This window comes from Xenopus laevis, chromosome 8L (genome assembly GCF_017654675.1).
Source record: "Xenopus laevis strain J_2021 chromosome 8L, Xenopus_laevis_v10.1, whole genome shotgun sequence".
Taxonomy (NCBI): domain Eukaryota; kingdom Metazoa; phylum Chordata; class Amphibia; order Anura; family Pipidae; genus Xenopus; species Xenopus laevis.
Window position 1 is genome coordinate 84,826,931 of NC_054385.1, and position 14,304 is coordinate 84,841,234.

Here is a 14,304-nt window from a genome sequence, read left to right on the forward strand (position 1 = left end):
CTACACCGACATAGTCAAATATAACACTAATTAGTTTAGACATGAAGTATATGATTGTCCAACAGCAGAACCCTGTGTTGGGGCATGTTGCTGAGATTTCTTTGTTATCTGGAAAAGTATCCATCTATCCAAGGGTAATCATTCAGTTTATGCCAATTCTTAAGAAGAATATTTCTAGACTAGATACAAAATGATGTTGTATAGTATATATGGTCAAAAACAATCTGTTTATCTGTGTTCTCAGTCTTAGTGCCAAGAATATCTATCCTGTCAGGTTAACAGCTGTTCCCTCATTTTCCTTATTCAAGGAGTTTGTTATCAGAGTCCCTGAAAAGAAGTGTCCTTTCAATTTGTAAGGGGTGGTCAGACAATGCAGAATGAATTTCACACTAATTTAGAGAATGATTAGCATATAGAATGATTAGCATATTGAGCCATACTGGTCCCCTAAGTGATCTCTTGTCCTTGTCCATAAAGAGACTTATCGAAAATAGTTTTGGCTGTTTAACTCACACAGTACAAGGACATATTTTTCCATTTATGTACCATAATTTACACTAAAAAAAATTGTAAAAAATGGTGTAACACAAATGGCTTATTTAAATGAGTATTTTTTTTATGCCGCCTCTCCCTGTATTTTACAACATTTGCGTATGTCATTAATGTCAATGCAAAAATTGCAGCAGGTGACTACTGGAGCAAAATCAATGTCAAATTTAGCAAAAACAGCAGCGAGGGAGGAACACCATTTTTACACAGCATTTACAAGCAGACACTATTTTTTACACTGGAATTTTACACAGTTGCTATATATACAACATGATAAATATACAGCATGTTATGAAGTGTTTCCTAGCAATCAGCTCGATGTGTGTTATTGATTTTTTTTATACACTGCAATAAATAAGACACCACAGTGTATATTCAATAGCTTATTAATAAGAACCTCCCCCTGACCCTTTATATTCCTGTGTCACTATTGCTTTTGTTCTAGATGTTCTTTGGTGACAATTCAGCTGCAGATTTAAATCACATGACTGGATATGTTGTATTACAGATTCTTTTGAAAGCCACTGACACTGATATAACTATCTTTTAGGTTGATTTCTTTCACAAAATGTTGGCAACACAGCTGTCTACAGCACACTCACATTTTAGATTACTTAAAAAAAAGCTTCTTTTGGATCATGATGTGTTTTTTGATTTGTAGCCAATTAATTTATTTGGTTCACTGCATTCTTCCCAGAGGCAATCAAACTTAATAGTGATGAGGCAATCAGCTTTCTGCCCATAGCAAAGTGCTTGACCTGAGTGACAGCAATGGGCTGTAAAAATAGTCCTGGGGGATGAACAAGGTGTCAGACATCTCACAATAAGGCCACAGAGTCATTTCCATATAAATCCTTTACGGTTCCCTTACAGGAATTCTCTCTAGACACAGTTGGCCCACCTCTGCCTGTTCAAATTAAAGTCAACTAAATGGACATACTGTATGAAATGTCTTTTGAACTGCTTATTCTTCATGCTTCCTTAGCAGTCATTTATTGATTGAAGCAGGTTTACCATGAACTGCTCCCATGTATACAATTTTTGAAATATATGGAACTCTCCTTATTTCAATGCACTGAAGTGCGGTGAGATGGAGCAGTAGATCTGTATATATGCAAAGTATCAGGGAAAGCAATGTTTTGCTATTTCCCCATAGATACCCTATTCCTAACAGATTTGTTACAAAATAATCAAAACAAATTACACTTTTTAAATTAAACAAATAATTACTGTATTCTTATTATACACCCCAAAGAACACGGCTTGAGCTGAGCCTCTCATATTTAACTATTAGTATGAGAGTATGATGTGTCTAGGTTGATGAATTAGCAATACTATATTTTTACAGTTTTAGGGTAGCGAAGAAATAGCAATGCAAAGAGAAAAACATGGGACTGTGTTAAAACTGTTGCATTTTTTCAAAATCTTACACATGTGCAAGAATATTTTTCAAGTAGGCAGACTAAGAGCCAGGAGAAGAAAATGCATTTCTTTAACAAAAAAAAGTATATTTTGGGGAAGATTTACTATGTGGTGAATTTTCACCAGCGTCCGTTTCGCACCTTTGCCAGGCGCAAATATGCTCAGACTACATCAATTCACTAATATGCAGAGTTTCGTCCTGGGCGCCGAATGCTGGAAACTTTTCACTAGCCGTACTTCAGCAGTGTGAGCATTTCATATCGAAGATGCGCTAGCATTCATTTGTGCCTAGCAAAAATTCGCTAGTGATCTTGCACTAACGTCAATTTGCATACGGCGGGAAATTAAAGTTGTGTGGACGTCTTTATGTTAAATGTTGTGCAAATACTTACAAATTCAACTTTTAAAAACACATGTCCAGGGAACCTTAATAAAGACAATAGAGTAATTATAATGCCCCACACATGTGCCCACTGTAAAATGAATGTTCCATATGTTTGAGGGGAAAAAACCTGGTTACCCAAAAAAAGTTAGAACTTTTGCAGCCAATCCCGCTTCAAAAAAGGAAAATTTGCTAGTGTTTTTTTGAACTTAGATGTATTTTCAGCACACAGGATATGATGAATGGGACAGAAGATTGAGCAAGTTCTAGCTACTTTGTAACACTTCACCTGGTCTGAGGTGGCGAACGCAACTCTGGCGAAAGTGGTGATGTACTGTAAAATCCGCATTTTGGTGTCTCTTTCGCTAGCGAATTGGTGCCTGCACCTGTTAGTAAATCGGCGATGTCCCTGCAGGTTAGCCACTTCAATACCTTAGTAAATCTGCCCCTCTATGTTTACATTGGCCTGTTCACAGATTGATCAATGCCTACAGTACCTACCCATGTTTTCACAATAGTCTTCTAATGTTAATGGCTACATTGAACTGATCCAACTAATTTTCTTACAGTGGGATAATTTTGCAAAGGTTGAGCCCAGTTCTTTTCTTGGTGAGGAAATTACTCCATACATGTGGCAATTATGGACATCAGTTTGTTTGCTTTTCCATTTTGCCTGATCTGCCAAGTGCCTTAAATCATATACATTTTTTGCAAGATAATTTAGCATATACAATAGTTGTATTTATCCAGTTGAAACAAAAAATATCACAAAATGTGCACAAGAAAATTGAGAGCAGCCATTAGGGAGGTACATTCCAATTGGGGGATTAAAACTCAAATGTGTGAATTTTGACACCAAGAAAAAAAAAAATTGCAGAAAAATAGAAAAAAAATAAAATAAATTTAGTACCTCCAAAAATGACAACAACTTCAAAAGGGTGCAAGTTTTACTTCAGATTTATAAAAATTGTTTTCTAAAACAACATTTTAATTCAAAGTGTACAAAATTGTTTACAAATGGAGTAAGGCTGTTGTGAATCTGGCTTTCTTTTAACACAAATTTAACTCTGATATTATTTCTATGTCTATGAACATTCATCCTGGTCATGGTATTTCTATAGTAATAAGTAGCGATAGGCAAATTTATTCACCAGGCATGGATCTGACAGTTTTAACCATAAAAAAAAACTCGAAAATTAGTATTTCGAATTCGAATTTTCAATTCGACCCTTGAAAGCTCTGCCCCTTAATGTTGATGTAAAAACCACGAAAAACTATAATACAAAACATCTCCAAGTAAAAGATGTCGAGATCCCATAGAAGTCAAGGGGAGCTGCACTGATCCCATCAGACCTTTAACCATTCAGACTTTTAAAGGTTTTTGGATTTTTTTCTCTTGTAATTGTCCAAAAACATGAGGGTTTTAGTGATATCCATATTCTTTATGGATCCTTCCATATTTTTTTTATTCGTGCTTTTATATTTTGATCTTTTAATTACTTCCATGGCATTTGTGGTTTTAGAGAAATAAAGTTTAATATTTTTTTCCAAAAGCTGTAATGCCACTACAATTCATCCTTTAATAAATGGGCCTCCAAGAGTTGATGCTTCTTTTGCAGTTGTAATTCATACTGGCTAAGTCAAATATTTGTGCGGGTTGTCAAAAGTTGACGCAACTTTTGACAATGGGGGTTATTTATTAAAATCCATATTTATCTCTTTTTTTAATAAACAAAGCTCAACCAAACTTCCATCAATGGTTTTACCTTATTTATCAATACAATAATTTAAAAAAGTCGGTTAAGGAAAAAACTCGATAAAATAGAGCAAAAAACTCAAATCGTACTAGTTTTTTGGACTTTACTCCCTAATTGCTTGATTCTTTCAGATTATCTCCTGAAAACCTCCTGCTAAATCCAGCGCAGACCACAATATTTTTAAACTTGGACAGGGACATCTGCCATTGATTTATACATTGACAGGTTTGAGATGCTGGGTTTTCTCCAAAAAGAAAAAAATCAAGGTTTAGTAAATAATCCCCTATATGTATGAGATAACATTGTGTTTGGGGCCCTTAGTTGCTGTGGTTATGTATTTCTGAAAAGGAAGTTCACGTTATCAGGAACCTTGCTCAGTGATGAGTACACTCAAATGCACAGGGGACATGGTGTTCACCGATGCCCATTTGGGGCAAGGAAAAAGTGCATAACTAAGAACAAGTCCATAAACGAGGTACCGGCAAAGATTTAGAGGAGACGTAGTCAAGCATCAGTCAGAAACTATGTTTGGGCAGGATCAGTAAACTGAAGCCAGCTTGGGCACTCACAAAATGGTAGACAGGGCTTTGAAGGAAGAATTTGCTCCAAAGATTCAAATTTGGTGCCCATTAGTGATGTCACGATGCTCTGCATCATGATGCAGGTGTCTAGATGCTCAACATCAAACGCCAGCGTCAGAAAGCCCTGAACCCGGAAGTTCGCGCCTGTGCACCCGAGCAGGCAGAGAGGTGCGCCAGGAGGTAAGAGAAGGAGCAGATCTCCCGGCACGTCTCACAGCACCCCCCCTTCAGGAGTACCCTCCGAGGACTCCCATAACTTGTGAGGAAATTTTCGGTGAAAAGGTTTGACCAAACGAGGAGCTTGGGTTTCGGAGGGTTTAACCCAGGCCCAAACCCCTTCCAGTGCACCAAATATTGAATATTGCCTCTAAAATCTCTTGGACCACAAACTTCTGATGATCACTGAGAAAAATGGGAGCAGGAGGAGGTTGATCACCAGAGGCTTGATCATAGATACATGGAAGAGTTTAAAATGTTCATATTAGGAGGAAGATCCAACTTGACAGATACAGGGTTAATGATCTCCTTTATCTTGAAAGGGCCAATGTAACGAGGTCCAAACTTGGGAGATGGCAAACAAAGTTTGATATGTTGGGTAGAAAGCCACACTGAATCTCCAACTTGATTGGGAGCACTAGAATGGCAGTGTTTGTCCACAGCTGTCTTCTGACACGAAGGCATTAAAGAGAGATTGATGAACCTGAGACCAGATGGCTCTAAAGTCAAGGACCAATGCATCCGCTGCAGGAATATCCACTTTAATGATGTTAGTTGGAAGTGCAGAAGGATTATAACCAAAAACTGAGAAAAAAGGACAACCCAAAGAATCATGACTTAAATTATTATGGGCGAACTCAGCCCAAGGAAGAAGTTCAACCCTATTGCTTTGGTTTTGGGAAATAAAACATCATAAGCACTGTTCCAGAGTTTGATCGGTCCTTTCTGTCTGACCATTGCTTTGAGGATGGTTAGCATAGGAAAAATTTAATTTGATCTCCAAAAGTTTAGAGAAGGTTTGCTAGAATCTTGAGATGAACTGCACAACATGGTCCGACACAATAGATTGAGGAACACCGTGCAGATGAAAAACTTCCTTGATAAAAAGCTGGACTAGGACAGAAGCCAAAGGAAGTTTCTTCAGAGTAATGAAATGAGCCACCTTAGTAAATCTATCGACTACTACTAGAATAGTAGTCATCTCAGATGATTTAGGCAATGCCACAATGAAATCCATGGCAATATCTAACCAGGGTTGAGCAGGTATAGGCAAAGGTTGAAGAAGATCACAAGATAAGGAACGAGGAATCTTCTGTTGTGCACAGACAGAACAGACTGAAACAAAAAGCTTGACATCCATGGCAAGTAAAGGCCACCAACAGTATCTAGACACAAACTCATGTGTCTTCTTAACCCCAGGATGACCAGAAATCTTAGATGAACGAGCCCACTCGAGAACTTGAGGAACCATTTGTTGAGGAATAAAAATCTTCCAGATTCAGACCAGCACAAAGAAGTAGGAGCCACTATAAACTCAGAGGGAATAATAGGGCAGAGTGAGGAGGGATCAGCCTCCTTTTATATGAGACATCTGTCAGAATGGTAATAGGTTGATTAGCACCCTCCAACAGGTGACACCATTCCTCAAGAGCGAGTTTTACTGAAGATAATTCACGGTTGCCCACATCTTAATTTCTTTCTGCTGGAGAAAGTCTGTGAGAAAAGTGAGCACAAGGGTGAAGAGTTCCTTCACCTTGGGAGAGAACAGCACCTACGCCCACCTCGGAGGCATCAACCTCTAAAATAAATGGACGAGCTGGATCAGGATGAATGAGTATAGGGGCCAAACTGAACAATTGTTTGAGCCTACAGGAAGCCTTTTGAGCTTCAGGAGTCCATGAAGCCTTGTATGTTTTTTTTCATGAGCGCTGTAATGGGAGCCACAGTCTGAGAGAAGTTCTTTATGAACTTACAATAAAAATTGTTAAACCCCAAAATTTTTGCATGGCTTTGAAGCCAGTAGGAACTGGCCAGTTCAGAACAGCGGAGACTTTGACTGGGTCTACCTCAAAGCCTGAAGGAGAATAATATATCCCAAAAAGGAAATACTGGTTTGTGGAATTCACATTTATCAAGTTTGGCATAGAGACAATTCTCTATTAATCTGACAAAACCTGTTTTACTTGGGCAACGTGACCTGAAAATGAAGAAGAGTAAACCAGAATATCGTCCAGATATACAATGACACAAGACTGAAAAAAATCACAAAGAACACCATTGGTAAAATCTTGAAAAACAGCGGGGGCATTGCATAGGCCAAAGTGCATGACCAAATATTCATAGTGGCCATCCCGGGTATTGAAGACTGTTTTCCATTTATCCCCCTGGCGGATACAAATCAAGTTATATGCTCCCCATAAGTCAAGTTTGGTAAAGACTTTGGCTTCCCTTAACCTATCAAAAGGTTCGGGAAGATGTGGAAGGGGTTACCGGTTCTTAATAGTTATCTTATTCAATGCACGATAGTCAATACAAGGTCTAAGACTGCCATATTTTCTGCACAAAAAAGAAATCGGCTCCAGCTGGAGAAGTAGACTTCCTGATGAGGTTTTTGATAAATTCTCCACAATGGATTCCTTAATGGCTAGTGTTTCAGGCACAGATAGAGGGTGTGTTCTTCCCCTAGGAGGAATAGCACCAGGTAACAAATCAAAAGGACAATCATAAATGTGGAGGTAGAATCTCAGTATTTTGAATTCTTTATACACATGTGTAAAAAGACTAGCCAATGAAGAAACAGAGACTGGAATAATGGAGGTAAAAATTCAATTTGAGCGGCAGAACAAACTCCAAGTGGTGAGTTCTCCAGTAGATCAAAAGAGGGATTATGTAACCGGAGCCAGGGGAACCCCAAAATGGGAGTTTCAGGACAGTGAATGATCAGAAAGGAAATCTCCTCTTCATGAAGACTGCTGATTCGTATGAGAACTGGGGTAGCTGAAGTAAGGACTCCTGGAGAGATTGGTCGGCCATCCACAGCACGAGCATAAAGTGGGACCTCGAGAGGCTCTGACTTTAAACCAAAGTATTTCACAAACGATTTGCAGATAAAATTTCCTGCAGCTCCAGAATCAACAAATTCTTGGCAGGAAAACGTTCTAGACAGGGATGAGAGGGAAGCAGGGAGAAACAGCCTAGGGAAGACTCCCACCCCTCACACCTAGGCTGTAGCGTTTCCCTGACACTGAGGTCTAGTTGGACTAGATGCCCACTGAGACCACAGTACATACATAGTCCTTCCACTCTCCTACATGTTCTTTCTTTGGGAGACAAGTGCATAGCTCCAGATTGAACAAAAGTAGAAACAGCGGGTATGGAACTTGAGTGAAGACTTCTCTGTCATTCGGGAATCTATCTTGACAATAAAGACTACGAATTCATCAAAAGAGGTAGGTAGATCCTGAGAAACCAGCTTGTCCTTTAGATCCTCATGAAGCTGCAATAAGCGCCTCATTGTTCCAAGACACTTCTGCAGCCAGTCTGGAAAATTATGGCATATTCGGAGGCTGTATTGGATCCTTGGTTGATCTTCACGAGCCAATCATGGGCATTAAGTTTCCAACCCAGAAACATCAAAAATTTTATGAAATGTGGAAAGGAAGGCCGTGGAATCATGAACCAGGGTATTATCTCTATCCATTTATGGAGATACCCAAGCAAGGGCCTTTCCCTGTAGAAGAGCGATGATATAAGACAATTTAGACCTCTCCTCCATAAATTGGTCGGGTGCCAAATCAAACAGGATCTTACATTGAGTCAAGAATCCTCGACAAGCATCCAGATCACCCCCAAAACAAACTGGAGCAGGAATCTTAGGTACCTTTGCAGGTGCAGGCAGTGAAGAGTGAGCAGTGGTCCCAGAAATTTGAAGTGCCTCCAAACACGAGGTATTGTGCAGCAACACTTAAGCAAGATGCACCTGTTGAGTCTCTTGGCTGTCCAGACGTTTCATTATCACGTCAAAGTAACCCTCCATAGCAGAGGAAGCAGCAGCCTGGGAAGGCTCCACGTGTCCAAGCTAACTGTAACTTTCACGTTATCAGGAACCTTGCTCAGTGAGGGTACAGGGTTACCTGTGGATTCCGGTGTTCACAACGCCCTTTTGGGGCCTGGGCTTTCTGCTGCGGAAACCAACAAGGAAAAAGTGCATAATCAAGAACAAGTCCATAAACTAGGTACCGGCAAGGATTTAGAGGAGACATAGTCGAGAATCAGGCAAAAGGTTCAAGGCAGGCGGCAGGAATCTAAGTCAAGGTCAGGCAGAAGTCAAAAACCAGGATATCAAAATCAGAAAATATGCTTGGGCAGGATCAGGAAACTGAAGCCAGCTTGGGCACTAACAAAATGGTGAACAGGACTTTTAAGGAAGAATTGGCGCCAAAGATTCAAATTTGGCACCCATTAGTGATGTCCCGATGCTTGGTGTCATGAGGCGGGCGCCAAGACACTCAACGTCAAATGCCACAATCAGAAAGCCCCGAACCCGAAAGTGCGCGCCGGTGCAACTGAGCAAGGCAGAGAGGCGTGCTGGGAGCTAAGAGAACGAGCACTTCTCCCGGCGCGTCTCAAACACTGTTTTTATTATTCACTTTGCTTTCTCCATATCAATTTTATATCAAATATGAATTCATAAAAAAACTAGTAGAGTGTTTATTGTATACAACTGTATACCCTTGTGTAATATGCAAAGCTGACCTTAACAATTGTACTGCAAAATTTTGGACCATTTTGGTGGGGCCTCCTTGTAGTTGTGTAATCTTGTGTGGGGATTTCAAAGATTTGGGTCTGGCAAAGTAAAAGCCAACACTGCTCCTTGATCTATAACACTAGTAGTGACTGATTGTTATCTACATTGTTCTAGCTGATGGGCAGAAAAGCATTGAACTTCTGATTTTGGTTACAAAATAATACATTTTGTAATTTGCACACCACCTGCACCAACTTCCTCTAATATCTCTTATTTTATCTTTTTTATTTACTTTTCAAATTTGGAGTTGGCAACCCTGTTTCATGACACTATTGGGTATATATTTTAACTGATCAAAGGCCATCTCTGAAGATATCTTGAGCAAAACTGTTAGGAATCCATAAATGAATCAAATGTTCAACATTCTTTTTATGAAGATTTTCCCAAAAAAGGCCAGTTGTATCATTAAACTTCTTTTTTAGTCACAGAGAAGAATTAACATAGAAGAGATACTTCCAAAGGTAAAAATCTAAGGTTCCCTATGCAGAGAGTATACAAGACATGCTTAATACATGCCAAAGGTTCAGACAGTTCTGTATTAAGTTTTGATATCAGTGGATTAATAAAAAATTTTTCTATCTACAAAGTCAGGTCAATGTAAAAACATGGAATGCCCTATGAACTACTATATATCTGCCCACAGAACAAAAGCTTGTTTTCTTGCTTGACACTAGTGATGTGCGAATTTATTCGGCAGGCATGGATTCCAAGTTTTGCCGCCTGCGAATAAATTTGCGAAACTTTGACGAAAATTTTCTGCGACCAAAACAATTGTCTTGATTGACTTTAATTGACTTCAATGCATTTGGAAAAAATAGTTGTGTGTATAAAAATTGTCGCTCTCGTCGAAATTGTCACACACATTATTTTGACGCCCATTGACTTCAATGGATTTTGCGAATTTTATGGCATTTTGAGACAGATTTGTCCATCACTACTTGACACTTGATTAGATTCAGGGACATGCATACCCCCCCAAAAATATAATCAGTGAGCCTCTTTTAAATCTTTAGAAATTTTCACCAATTTTGACAGCGGCAAAACAAGGAAATTTTTCGCAAATTTGTGCCTGGTGAATAAATTCACCCATCATTACATATAGATAGTATTTTTATTTAATTCAAGTAACAGGAAAAAATGACATACAAATAGAAAATAAATACACATTAATTAACCTTTCCTGTAGTTCAGGATTTTCTCGCTGACCAGTGTGTGGGAAACAAAAGAATTAAGAACCATGTTATTCACAGCAGTTCCATGATTTGTAAATTTTTATTAGATGCTATTTATGAATTACTTGGAAAAGCCAACTTGTCCAAATGGGCCAGTGATTGAATTAAATGGAATGTCTGTTGGCAGTGGACCGTATGCATTTAGCAGTAGACCATATCCTTTCCCCCATGCATGATTTGGTCAATGGGATTTTTCACCCAGTGTAATCAATTTTCATCACTGATGTCTGATCAAATATCCATCAGGGTGGCAACCATTTTGGTCCTATAAATGGGATCATTGGCTGTCAAGTCAAGAAAGCCTGAATTGGCAGATAATAAAAGATCTACCCATTATCCTGAAAGCTCAAAATTACAGAAAGGTTGTCTCCCATAGACTGCATTTTTAAAAATTAAGTTGCTGAGACAAAAAAGTTGCTGCAAGAAAAAAACAACTCATTGACTTTCATGCATTTTGAGTGAGAAAAACCTTCAGAAATAAATGTCCATTAACTTTAATGCATTTGGACAAAAATTCACAAAGACAAAAAAAGTTAGTGCAAGGAAAAAAAAGCCCATTGACTTTATGCATTTGAATTAGCTTGTGTAAAAATGTGTCATGTGTCAAAAAATTGTTGCCTATTGACTTTAAATATGTTTTGCAAATTTTTCCAACGATTTGTGAATTTTCGGTGAAGCAAAACAGATTAGTTCATCGTTAATGGAAACCAGCTTGCTACTAATATGCATTCTCAAGAGCTCTTTATTACCCAAAGTTGTGATACATTCCCCAAAGTAACTATCCATTTAGGCATATCAACTGCTTCCACATAGCAGATACACTCACAGGTGCCACTTGTTTTTATGCCAGTGTCTTCTGCATTGGTAAGTCAGTTATGCAAGATCCACTTGTATGGGCAGGTTACCAGAATAACACCCATAATTATGTTATGGGAAATCACAGCTGTTCTGACTATTTGTTCCATGTGTGAGAGATTAAATTACACAAGTTGGCCTGCATCATGTGTATAACCCTGCACTACTCACTCTGGCAGAAGATATTCAATGGACATAATCAGATAAGACCACATATCAGAAAAGGCAACCATGTCATCTTTAAGTAAAGAGTAACCAGTCATTCCAAAATCTGAATACATTATATTAAGCGAGCTGTACCTACCCGTAGCATAAGTTTGGATCTTCATAGAGGTTTCACTAAAAAAAAAAAAATAATAATTTAGAAATGTTAAATTGAGAAACATAAATAAGCGAATACTGGGGGCACAACTAGCCCAAGATTTTTATGAAGTGCATATATTAAGAATATTATTTTCTTTTTAAAATTTCAGTGAATAAATTCACCTTTGTCATTTTTGCTTATTTGAGCTCATGGTCATTTCTATCTTCGTGCATATTAACAAGTAGTGATGGGTGAATTTATTCGCCATGCGCGAATTTGCGGCGAATTTGCGCGTTTCGCCGCCAGCGAATAAATTCGCGAAACACCCACGAAAATTCGCGGCAAAAATTCGCCGGCGTCAAAAAAATTTTTGGGAAAAAACGGATGCTGGCGCAAAGAACGGGCGCCGGCGTCAAAAACGGGCACCGGCGTAGAAAAAACGGGCGCCGGCGTCAAAAACGAGACGCCGGCGCAAATTCGCCCATCACTATTAACAAGTTCAGTGTTCTATGAATATACCATATTGAGGCAGATCTCATTCTCCTGGATTGCAGTAGACATGCATTTTTAAAGAAAAGGTACACCAAAGAAATATATTTTCTATTAACGTACTGTATATATGTACAAACAGTTATCCTATGTAGAAGGGCATGTACTGTACTTCTACAGTAGAGGAAGCTTTAAAAAAACTGTAATCATGAATAAGAGGATTTGAACATTATAATTCCGATTAACCTCTATTTCCTTTGTTTAATAAAATTGAGAATTTGGGGACATGCCCAGTCTGAAACAGCTGTTTCATTATTAACTGTGTTCTTGTTATGAAAATTGAAAATGATTTACTGTGACATTATTCAGCTCACAGAAAGAATTTACAAATGTTCACTGAGCAACTGACGAAACTCAACTTGACTTGAGCTTAAATTAGTCTCCAACATTATCTGCTGGAAAAAAATACCCTGTTCATATTTTTTTCAGATTTAAATTTATATGTGAATGATATTTTTTAAGATTTAAATTTATATGTGAATGATATGATAAAGCTGGCAAAACGTTTAAACAACTGACAAATGTAGTCATTAATGAGTCACTACAGTTAAGATGTATTGTGTTCTTCAGTGTATATACAGATGAAGCCACTTGGATTTGTGAGTTAAATGCGTCATGACTCAGGGTTAATTGAAGAAACTGTGTTATCTAAAGTCATCTTAACTCATTTAATGCATCTAACCCTTTCATTAGCATACCAAAGCACCATTGTTCACAATGGTGAATGCTTTAATTAGATGGGATGTTGTGGCACAGTTTTCTGTGTTAAATGAGATAAATGGGATATCTGTGTTTAGTTATTCTGTGTCAAACAGACAAACCAAAGTGGCTGCATCTGTATAAGGGGCAGATTTATCAAAGGTCAAGGTGAATTTTCAAATAATTCAAATTTCGTGCTATTTTTTGTGTACTTCAACTAGGAAATAGTCCAAATTCGATTTGAATTTGAAAAAAATGGAAAATTAGAATATTGAAAATGTATCATGTACTGTCTCTTTAAAAATTCAACTTTGACCATTTGCCATCTAAAACCTGCCAAATTGTTGTTTTAGCCTATGGTGGACCTCCTAGAATCTATTTGGAGTCAAGTGGTGGACTTTGAAAAATCAAAATTTTTTTGGGGAAAACTTTGAATCGAATTCGATCGAATGCGCTGTTCCTTCGATTACTATGAAAAAAAACTTTGACTTAATTTTGGTTGGTCTTTTTCAATTCGAAATTCGACCCTTGATAAATATGCCCCTAAAAGTCAAACTCTGCACCCAAAGTATTACCTTAAATGAATGTACTGGATATAAGGAAAATAATTTGCTTACTTACTGTATCTTGCATAGTATGTATTCAGCTTGGCATTTTTGGTCCGTACCAATCCATATATGAGTAATTAAATTAGAAATAAATAAATCTAGATTGGGGCATTTTGTCAAATCTCATTCTATTAAAGGGGGTTGGTTACCATAGCAACACTATGTAGACACATAACAAACTATTTGATATCACTACATTAGAGGAAAAGACAATATAATGTACTGTATTGTGTTTACAAGCAAGTATTATAGTGCTTGCTTGGACCCACCTACCACATTGTATGCAAAGTTTCTAAAACATTTCCTAAATATGTGTGTATTTATTAATTAATACATATGAAACATGATGTGAAATCATATGGTGTATGCATTCTTTGTTATTGTGGCACACTGATGTAAGTAATCTCTATTTTTTGGATCAAATTTTCCTCTTTGTAATTAACACAGATATTTGAGTTGATCACCCTGGTTTTATAGTCAAATATATTTACTCTTACTATATTTACTTTATACTAAATATACAGTTAAAATTACTCTTCCATAAACTGACCTTGATCAGCTC

General features: G+C 37.8%; 1 protein-coding gene across 2 annotated transcripts in view; it reads left to right on the top strand.

Moving 5' to 3' along the window:
• Positions 1–14,304, top strand: part of LOC108698967 (MAM domain-containing glycosylphosphatidylinositol anchor protein 2) — a 345,565-nt gene that overhangs the window by 149,637 nt on the left and 181,624 nt on the right. The window lies entirely within an intron of this gene.